Source organism: Oncorhynchus gorbuscha, linkage group LG15 (assembly GCF_021184085.1).
Source record: "Oncorhynchus gorbuscha isolate QuinsamMale2020 ecotype Even-year linkage group LG15, OgorEven_v1.0, whole genome shotgun sequence".
Lineage (NCBI taxonomy): Eukaryota > Metazoa > Chordata > Actinopteri > Salmoniformes > Salmonidae > Oncorhynchus > Oncorhynchus gorbuscha.
This window is the reverse complement of record NC_060187.1, coordinates 81,470,480-81,480,637: the sequence shown is the minus strand read 5'-3', so window position 1 is coordinate 81,480,637 and position 10,158 is coordinate 81,470,480. Positions and strand designations below refer to the sequence as shown.

General features: G+C 47.2%; 1 pseudogene; it reads right to left on the bottom strand.

The window, feature by feature from the left end:
• Positions 1–8,177: 8,177 nt before the first annotated feature.
• On the bottom strand, positions 8,178–9,245 carry LOC123998206 (annotated as a pseudogene).
• Positions 9,246–10,158: the final 913 nt, after the last annotated feature.

Sequence of the window (10,158 nt, the reverse complement as noted above, 5' to 3'; positions counted from 1 at the left end):
TCATGCAGGTGAAAGAGGACCCAAAAGCGACTTAACAGAAACAGAGTTTATTCAAGTCCAAACAGAAAACGACAAATCCTGAATCCTTAACAGGAAATGTCCAAACAGGAATAACAGAAATCCTCTAGTCTGTAGAGGGGAATAACAGGAGAAGCGGCCACAGACTGCAGGTCGCTTCGGTAGGCGCAGGCCGTAGCTGACAGAGACACCTGCTCACACGCAGCATCTGATGAAGGCAAAAACACGACAGGACAGGGCGATACACAATCACAGCACGGTGAATTCTAAACAAGGAACCGACAGGACAGGAACGGAACACAAAGGAAGAAATAGGGACTCTAATCAGGGGAAAGGATCGGGAACAGGTGTGGGAAGACTAAATGATGATTAGGGGAATAGGAACAGCTGGGAGCAGGAACGGAACGATAGAGAGAAGAGAGAGCGAGAGAGTGAGAGAGGGAGGGGGAGAGAGAGGGATAGAAAGAGGGAAAGAACCTAATAAGACCAGCAGAGGGAAACGAATAGAATGGGGAGCACAGGGACAAGACATGATAATAAATGACAAACATGACAGTACCCCCCACTCACCGAGCGCCTCCTGGCGCACTCGAGGAGGAATCCTGGCGGCAACGGAGGAAATCATCGATGAGTGAACGGTCCAGCACGTCCCGAGACGGAACCCAACTCCTCTCCTCAGGACCGTAACCCTCCCAATCCACTAAGTATTGGTGACCCCGTCCCCGAGAACGCATGTCCATGATCTTATGTACCTTGTAAATAGGTGCGCTCTCGACAAGGACGGGAGGGGGGAGGGAAGACGAACGGGGTGCGAAGAAAGGGCTTAACACAGGAGACATGGAAGACAGGATGGACGCGACGAAGATGTCGCGGAAGAAGCAGTCGCACAGCGACAGGATTGACGACCTGGGAGACACGGAACGGACCAATGAACCGCGGAGTCAACTTACGAGAAGCTGTCGTAAGAGGAAGGTTGCGAGTGGAAAGCCACACTCTCTGGCCGCAACAATACCTTGGACTCTTAATCCTGCGTTTATTGGCGGCTCTCACCGTCTGTGCCCTGTAACGGCAAAGTGCAGACCTCACCCTCCTCCAGGTGCGCTCACAACGTTGGACAAACGCTTGAGCGGAGGGAACGCTGGACTCGGCAAGCTGGGATGAGAACAGAGGAGGCTGGTAACCCAGACTACTCTGAAACGGAGATAACCCGGTAGCAGACGAAGGAAGCGAATTGTGAGCGTATTCTGCCCAGGGGAGCTGTTCTGCCCAAGACGCAGGGTTTCTGAAAGAAAGGCTGCGTAGTATGCGACCAATCGTCTGATTGGCCCTCTCTGCTTGACCGTTAGACTGGGGATGAAACCCGGAAGAGAGACTGACGGACGCACCAATCAAACGACAGAACTCCCTCCAAAACTGTGACGTGAATTGCGGGCCTCTGTCTGAAACGGCGTCTAACGGGAGGCCATGAATTCTGAATACATTCTCAATAATGATTTGTGCCGTCTCCTTAGCGGAAGGAAGTTTAGCGAGGGGAATGAAATGTGCCGCCTTAGAGAACCTATCGACAACCGTAAGAATCACAGTCTTCCCCGCAGACAAAGGCAGACCGGTAATGAAGTCTAAGGCGATGTGAGACCATGGTCGAGAAGGAATGGGGAGCGGTCTGAGACGACCGGCAGGAGGAGAGTTACCCGACTTAGTCTGCGCGCAGTCCGAACAAGCAGCCACGAAACGGCGCGTGTCACGCTCCTGAGTCGGCCACCAAAAGCGCTGGCGAATAGACGCAAGAGTGCCTCGAACACCGGGATGACCAGCTAACTTGGCAGAGTGAGCCCACTGAAGAACAGCCAGACGAGTGGAAACAGGAACGAAAAGGAGGTTACTAGGACAAGCGCGCGGCGACGCAGTGTGCGTGAGTGCTTGCTTAACCTGTCTTTCAATTCCCCAGACTGTTAACCCGACAACACGCCCATAAGGAAGAATCCCCTCGGGATCAGTAGAAGCCACAGAAGAACTAAACAGACGGGATAAGGCATCAGGCTTGGTGTTCTTGCTACCCGGACGGTAAGAAATCACAAACTCGAAACGAGCGAAAAACAACGCCCAACGAGCTTGACGGGCATTAAGTCGTTTGGCAGAACGGATGTACTCAAGGTTCTTATGGTCTGTCCAAACGACAAAAGGAACGGTCGCCCCTCCAACCACTGTCGCCATTCGCCTAGGGCTAAGCGGATGGCGAGCAGTTCACGGTTACCCACATCATAGTTGCGCTCAGATGGCGACAGGCGATGAGAAAAATAAGCGCAAGGATGAACCTTATCGTCAGACTGGAAGCGCTGGGATAGAATGGCTCCCACGCCTACCTCTGAAGCGTCAACCTCGACAATGAATTGTCTAGTGACGTCAGGAGTAACGAGGATAGGAGCGGACGTAAAACGTTCTTTTAGAAGATCAAAAGCTCCCTGGGCGGAACCGGACCACTTAAAACACGTCTTGACAGAAGTAAGAGCTGTGAGAGGGGCAGCAACTTGACCGAAATTACGAATGAAACGCCGATAGAAATTAGCGAAACCTAAAAAGCGCTGCAACTCGACACGTGACCTTGGAACGGGCCAATCACTGACAGCTTGGACCTTAGCGGAATCCATCTGAATGCCTTCAGCGGAAATAACGGAACCGAGAAAAGTAACGGAGGAGACATGAAAAGAGCACTTCTCAGCCTTTACGTAGAGACAATTCTCTAAAAGGCGCTGTAGAACACGTCGAACGTGCTGAACATGAATCTCGAGTGACGGAGAAAAAATCAGGATATCGTCAAGATAGACAAAAACAAAGATGTTCAGCATGTCTCTCAGAACATCATTAACTAATGCCTGAAAAACAGCTGGCGCATTGGCGAGACCGAACGGCAGAACCCGGTACTCAAAATGCCCTAACGGAGTGTTAAACGCCGTTTTCCACTCGTCCCCCTCTCTGATGCGCACGAGATGGTAAGCGTTACGAAGGTCCAACTTAGTAAAGCACCTGGCTCCCTGCAGAATCTCGAAGGCTGATGACATAAGGGGAAGCGGATAACGATTCTTAACCGTTATGTCATTCAGCCCTCGATAATCCACGCAGGGGCGCAGAGTACCGTCCTTCTTCTTAACAAAAAGAACCCCGCCCCGGCCGGAGAGGAAGAAGGCACTATGGTACCGGCGCCAAGAGACACAGACAAATAATCCTCGAGAGCCTTACGTTCGGGAGCCGACAGAGAGTATAGTCTACCTCGAGGAGGAGTGGTCCCCGGAAGGAGATCAATACTACAATCATACGACCGGTGAGGAGGAAGGGAGTTGGCTCGGGACCGACTGAAGACCGTGCGCAGATCATGATATTCCTCCGGCACTCCTGTCAAATCGCCAGGTTCCTCCTGAGAAGTAGGGACAGAAGAAACGGGAGGGATGGCAGACATTAAACACTTCACATGACAAGAAACGTTCCAGGATAGGATAGAATTACTAGACCAATTAATAGAAGGATTATGACATACTAGCCAGGGATGACCCAAAACAACAGGTGTAAACGGTGAACGGAAAATCAAAAAGAAATAGTCTCACTGTGGTTACCAGATACTGTGAGGGTTAAAGGTAGTGTCTCAAATCTGATACTGGGAAGATGACTACCATCTAAGGCGAACATGGGCGTAGGCTTCTCTAACTCTCTGAAAGGAATGTCATGTTTCCGAACCCATGCTTCGTCCATGAAACAACCCTCAGCCCCAGAGTCTATCAAGGCACTACATGTAGCACCCGAACCGGTCCAGCGTAGATGGACCGACAAAGTAGTACAGGATTTTGATGGAGAGACTTGAGTAGTTGCGCTCACCTGTAGCCCTCCGCTTACAGATGAGCTCTGGCTTTTACTGGACATGAATTAACAAAATGTCCAGCAACTCCGCAATAGAGGCACAGGCGGTTGGTGATCCTCCGTTCCCTCTCCTTAGTCGAGATGCGAATCCCTCCCAGCTGCATGGGCTCAGTCTCAAAGCCAGAGGAGGGAGATGGTTGCGATGCGGAGCAGGGAAACACCGTTGATGCGAGCTCTCTTCCACGAGCCCGGTGACGAAGATCTACCCGTCGTTCTATGCGGATGGCGAGAGCAATCAAAGAGTCCACATCTGAAGGAACCTCCCGGGAGAGAATCTCATCCTTAACCACTGCGTGGAGTCCCTCCAGAAAACGAGCGAGCAGCGCCGGCTCGTTCCACTCACTAGAGGCAGCAAGAGTGCGAAACTCAATAGAATAATCCGTTATGGACCGTTCACCTTGGCATAAGGAAGCCAGGGCCCTAGAAGCCTCCCTACCAAAAACTGAACGGTCAAAAACCCGAATCATCTCCTCTTTAAAGTTCTGGAACTTGTTAGAGCAATCAGCCCTTGCCTCCCAGATAGCTGTGCCCCATTCTCGAGCCCGGCCAGTAAGGAGTGAAATGACATAAGCAACCCGAGCTCTCTCTCTAGAGTATGTGTTGGGTTGGAGAGAGAACACAATCTCACACTGCGTGAGAAAGGAGCGGCACTCAGTGGGCTGCCCGGAGTAGCAAGGTGGGTTATTAACCCTAGGTTCTGGAGGCTCGGCAGGCCAGGAAGTAACAGGTGGCACGAGACGTAGACTCTGGAACTGTCCAGAGAGGTCGGAAACCTGAGCGGCCAGGTTCTCCACGGCATGGCGAGCAGCAGACAATTCCTGCTCGTGTCTGCCGAGCATGGCTCCTTGGATCTCGACGGCAGTGTAACGAGCGTCTGAAGTCGCTGGGTCCATTCCTTGGTCGGTTCCTTCTGTCATGCAGGTGAAAGAGGACCCAAAAGCGACTTAACAGAAACAGAGTTTATTCAAGTCCAAACAGAAAACGACAAATCCTGAATCCTTAACAGGAAATGTCCAAACAGGGAATAACAGAAATCCTCTAGTCTGTAGAGGGGAATAACAGGAGAAGCGGCCACAGACTGCAGGTCGCTTCGGGTAGGCGCAGGCCGTAGCTGACAGAGACACCTGCTCACACGCAGCATCTGATGAAGGCAAAAACACGACAGGACAGGGCGATACACAATCACAGCACGGTGAATTCTAAACAAGGAACCGACAGGACAGGAACGGAACACAAAGGAAGAAATAGGGACTCTAATCAGGGGAAAGGATCGGGAACAGGTGTGGGAAGACTAAATGATGATTAGGGAATAGGAACAGCTGGGAGCAGGAACGGAACGATAGAGAGAAGAGAGAGCGAGAGAGTGAGAGAGGGAGGGGAGAGAGAGGGATAGAAAGAGGGAAAGAACCTAATAAGACCAGCAGAGGGAAACGAATAGAATGGGGAGCACAGGGACAAGACATGATAATAAATGACAAACATGACAGAGTTTCCCTGGCACTCAGAAACTATCAACGACATTTCTGTACCATTAAAACAAAAACAACATGTTACAAACAGAAAACATAGATCCTTCCTGTCAAAGATAGAACCCAGGTAGGGTAGCCATGGTAGCTGTACAGAAGGGAAACAAGCAGAAAGCAAATAATCCAACTGCCACCCACCACAGCATAGAACTACAATGAACTAAAAGAGTATGACTGGAACACAGCTGACCACAGGAATGCTGTAAACACTACCAGTCTGGTCTGCTGCTCTGTTCAGGCTGTTACCCTGTACAACTTTCTCAGACAACTAGCACTGACAGTCAGATATCCTAGACTGGTCTTGGTTTCATCAGTAGAAAAATACGACATGGTAACATTACTGTTAACTGCTGTCAATGGACATGGTTTACTAAACATCCACTACACATGGGATGTGTTGTGGGAAAATGCTCCTCTACAACCAGTCTGGTGCCAATCTCAGGACCGTGTGTGTGTGTGTGTGTGTGTGTGTGTGTGTGTGTGTGTGTGTGTGTGTGTGTGTGTGTGTGTGTGTGTGTGCGTGCGTGCGTGCGTGCGTGCGTGCGTGTGTGTGTGTGTGTGCGCGTGAGTGTGTGCTTCGTGCTGCTAAATGGCATATATTATAGTGTGTTTGTGTGTATACCTGCCTGCAATGTGCCGTGGTGAACAGTATACAGTGGGGCAAAAAAGTATTTAGTCAGCCACCAATTGTGCAAGTTCTCCCACTTAAAAAGATGAGAGAGGCCTGTAATTTTCATCACAGGTACACTTCAACTATGACAGACAAATACTTTGTTATATACCCTTTGTTGGCAATGACAGAGGTCAAACGTTTTCTGTAAGTCTTCACAAGGTTTTCACACACTATTGCTGGTATTTTGGCCCATTCCGCCATGCAGGTCTCCTCTAGAGCAGTGATGTTTTGGGGCTGTTGCCGGGCAACACGGACATTCAACTCCCTCCAAAGATGACATATAAAATACAATACTCTGTATAATGAACACACACACACACACACACACACACACACACACACACACACACACACACACACACACACACACACACACACACACACACACACACACACACACACACACACACACACACACACACACACACACACACACACACACACACACACACACACACACACACACACACACACACACACACACACACACAGACAGTAATGAGAACCCACTGGTGGTTCTGCTCAGATGTTCTGGCCGAAACCTTGATGGATGAGAGAACAGCCAAGAGCTCAGCTCAGAACAGCCTCACTCTTTCCTGGCCTCACTCGGCCCTGTCGGTCTCCTCTGCTCCGGCTCCCTGCACTGAGCTGGAGCACAACAACATCCACCTTCTAGTCTCACACTCACATATCAAGTACCCTGGATTACTGTAGGCCTAAATGTTATTTTTAATGACACCAGAGTTGTGTCAGTCAGTTTCAATTCTCATCAGTTGAATTTGACATGGACGTTCTCCATAGTAGTGGTGGACATAGTAGACTCTACGGCAGATTTAATCTAAAACTAGGCGATTGCTGGACTATGGCTAATCTTAATTTTCATCTTCTGTATTGTCCAATATGTTCTCTATGGAGACCTGCGATACAGTATCATTCTTTCGATATTATCTTTGTTGTTTCATGTTGCTGGGTAGGAGGCTTCATCTTGGAGATGGTTCTATATGTGGCTCTATTTAACCTTCACAGTAACAGTTGACTTCCTGTATTCTTACTGCCTCTGGAGTAGATAACAATATTGTGACGTAATTAAGTAATCAAATATAGGGTATGCCGTAAACCCCTCATTTATTTAATGTTTTGGGTTACATTGACATAATCAACAATTTTATTATTTCACCAGGTGTCTGAAAACAAAGGTTCATGTTTGATTCATGTTGCTTGCTGTATCCTATTTAGGACATACACAGCCAATCACACATGCACAAACACAATCACACATGCACAAACACAATCACACATGCACAAACACAATCACACATGCACAAACACAATCACACATACACAGCCAATCACACATGCACAAACACAATCACACATACACAGCCAATCACACATGCACAAACACAATCACACATGCACAAACACAATCACACATGCACAAACACAATCACACATGCACAAACACAATCACACATGCACAAACACAATCACACATGCACAAACACAATCACACATGCACAAACACAATCACACATGCACAAACACAATCACACATGCACAAACACAATCACACATGCACAAACACAATCACACATGCACAAACACAATCACACATGCACAAACACAATCACACATGCACAAACACAATCACACATGCACAAACACAATCACACATGCACAAACACAATCACACATGCACAAACACAATCACACATGCACAAACACAATCACACATGCACAAATGATAAGTCAGCTTTCTTCCAAACATATTAAAATAGTTTATTTTGTTTTTCACTTTAAACAAAACAAAGAGCTTCCTCTCCATCTCATGAGATTGTAGCCTATATGTCTGTATGTGTACAGGTCAGTGTCGGTGTCCTTCACCTGTCTGTCTATGTGTGGTGTGTATAATCAATAACCACTTTTCTGTGTATGTGTGTAAACCTCTACATCTCTGTCCCTCTGAACCTGCATTGAGGATCTTGCTAATCTTATCATGAATTCACTCATGGAGCAAGAGCTGCTGTTCGTGGAAGAGTGGGCAGGGGCGTTCACTTCTTGGTGAAGAACTCATTGCACATCATGGTCAGGCAGGCCACCAGTGTGACGTACTCCTGGAAGTCCACACTGCCATCTGAGGATTATCGTCGAATCTTTGAAGATCTTGTCAACCTTGCCTGGTCAGTGTTTTCTGTTATAATGATCAGAGAGAGAGGTAAAATAGGTGACTTTGATTTCAGCAGTTCAAACTAGAATCCATACAGTTGTTATGTGTTTATAAAGGTGTGAGAGATTAAGTTATTCTATTGGATGAGGTGGGCCATGTGTTTGTGATGTTCCAAGCAATTCAATATTTCAATAGTGTCTGTCTTTAGCAGTATTGTATTTGGTTGTGCTGCTAATAAAGCATGATTGAACTGAACTGTTCCCAGGATCCACTCACCCCATGATCTCTCAAGCTCAGCGTTGAGCAGATCTTTGAGTTCTCCTTGCTCAGGGTCGTCTTGTCGCCCTCCTTGCCAGAGTACTTGTGGAAGGCTGAGATGAGCAGTGCCATACCCTGCTGGACCTTTGACATGGTGACTATGAGAGAGAGAGTGTGAGAGAGTGAGAGAGAGAGAGAGAGAGAGCGAGAGAGAGAGAGAGAGAGAGAGAGAGAGAGAGAGAGAGAGAGAGAGAGAGAGAGAGAGAGAGAGAGGGAGAGAGAGAGAGAGAGAGAGAGAGAGAGAGAGAGAGAGAGAGAGAGAGAGAGAGAGAGAGAGAGAGAGAGAGAGAGAGAGAGAGAGAGAGAGAGAGAGAGAAATTACTATCATGATAGCAGGATGCTAGTGGACATGCGCAGAGAGAGGAATGTTTGCTTACTCTGTATTCACAGTATAATACATCTGATATTATCAACATTAGTTGAATTATTTGACTTTTGAAATTTGAAATCACAGAAACTAAGTTAAATGGATAAATGTCTCATTGTTGACTGAAAAATCCAATTCAAATCTATGTTATCTTACATCCAGGTCACCATTCCATAAATGTCTGGGAAATAAAGTCATGTTGGCACTGGTTTAATCATGTTTAAACATAAGGTTCAGGTTGAATAGAGGGTTTAAAGAATATTAACGGTTGCACACGAAGCAAAGACTTAACTACACACACACCACACCCCACTTCTGCAAACAGGTTCTACATCTCTACCACAAAGGAAGAGAAAGAGAGGAGGAGGAGAGATGGAGAGCAACATAACAGAGGCAATTAGAGAGGGAGAGGTAGAGATGGAGTCATAGGGAGAGAGGTAAGAGATGGAGTCATAGGGAGATGGAGTCATAGGATAGGGAGAGGTAAGAGATGGAGTCATAGGGAGAAGGGTAAGAGATGGAGTCATGGGGAGAGAGGTAGAGATGGAGTCATAGGGAGAGAGGTAGAAGATGGAGTCATAGGGAGAGAAAGAGATGGAGTCATAGGGAGAGAGGCGTCATAAAGGAGAAAGTAGAATGCGATCTATAAAGGAAAGTGAAGGAAAAAGAAAGGCGAGAGAGAGAGAGAGAGAGAGAGAGAGAGAGAGATTACTATTATGATAGCAGGATGCTAGTGGACATGCGCAGAGAGGAATGTTTGCTTACTCTGTATTCACAGTATAATACATCTGATATTATCAACATTAGTTAGATGTTGACTTTTGAAATTTGAAATCCACAGAAACTAAGTTAAATGGATAAATGTCTCATTGTTGACTGAAAAAATCCAGTTCAAATCTATGTTTATCTTATCCAGGTCACCATTCCATAAATGTCTGGGAAATAAAGTCATGTTGGCACTGGTTTAATCATGTTTAAACATAAGGTTCAGGTTGAATAGAGGGTTTAAAGAATATTAACGGTTGTTGCACACGAAGCAAAGACTTAACTACACACACACCACACCCCACTTCTGCCAACAGGTTCTACATCTCTACCACAAAGGAAGAGAAAGAGAGGGGGAGGAGAGATGGAGAGCAACGCAACAGAGGCAATTAGAGAGGGAGAGAGGTAAGAGATG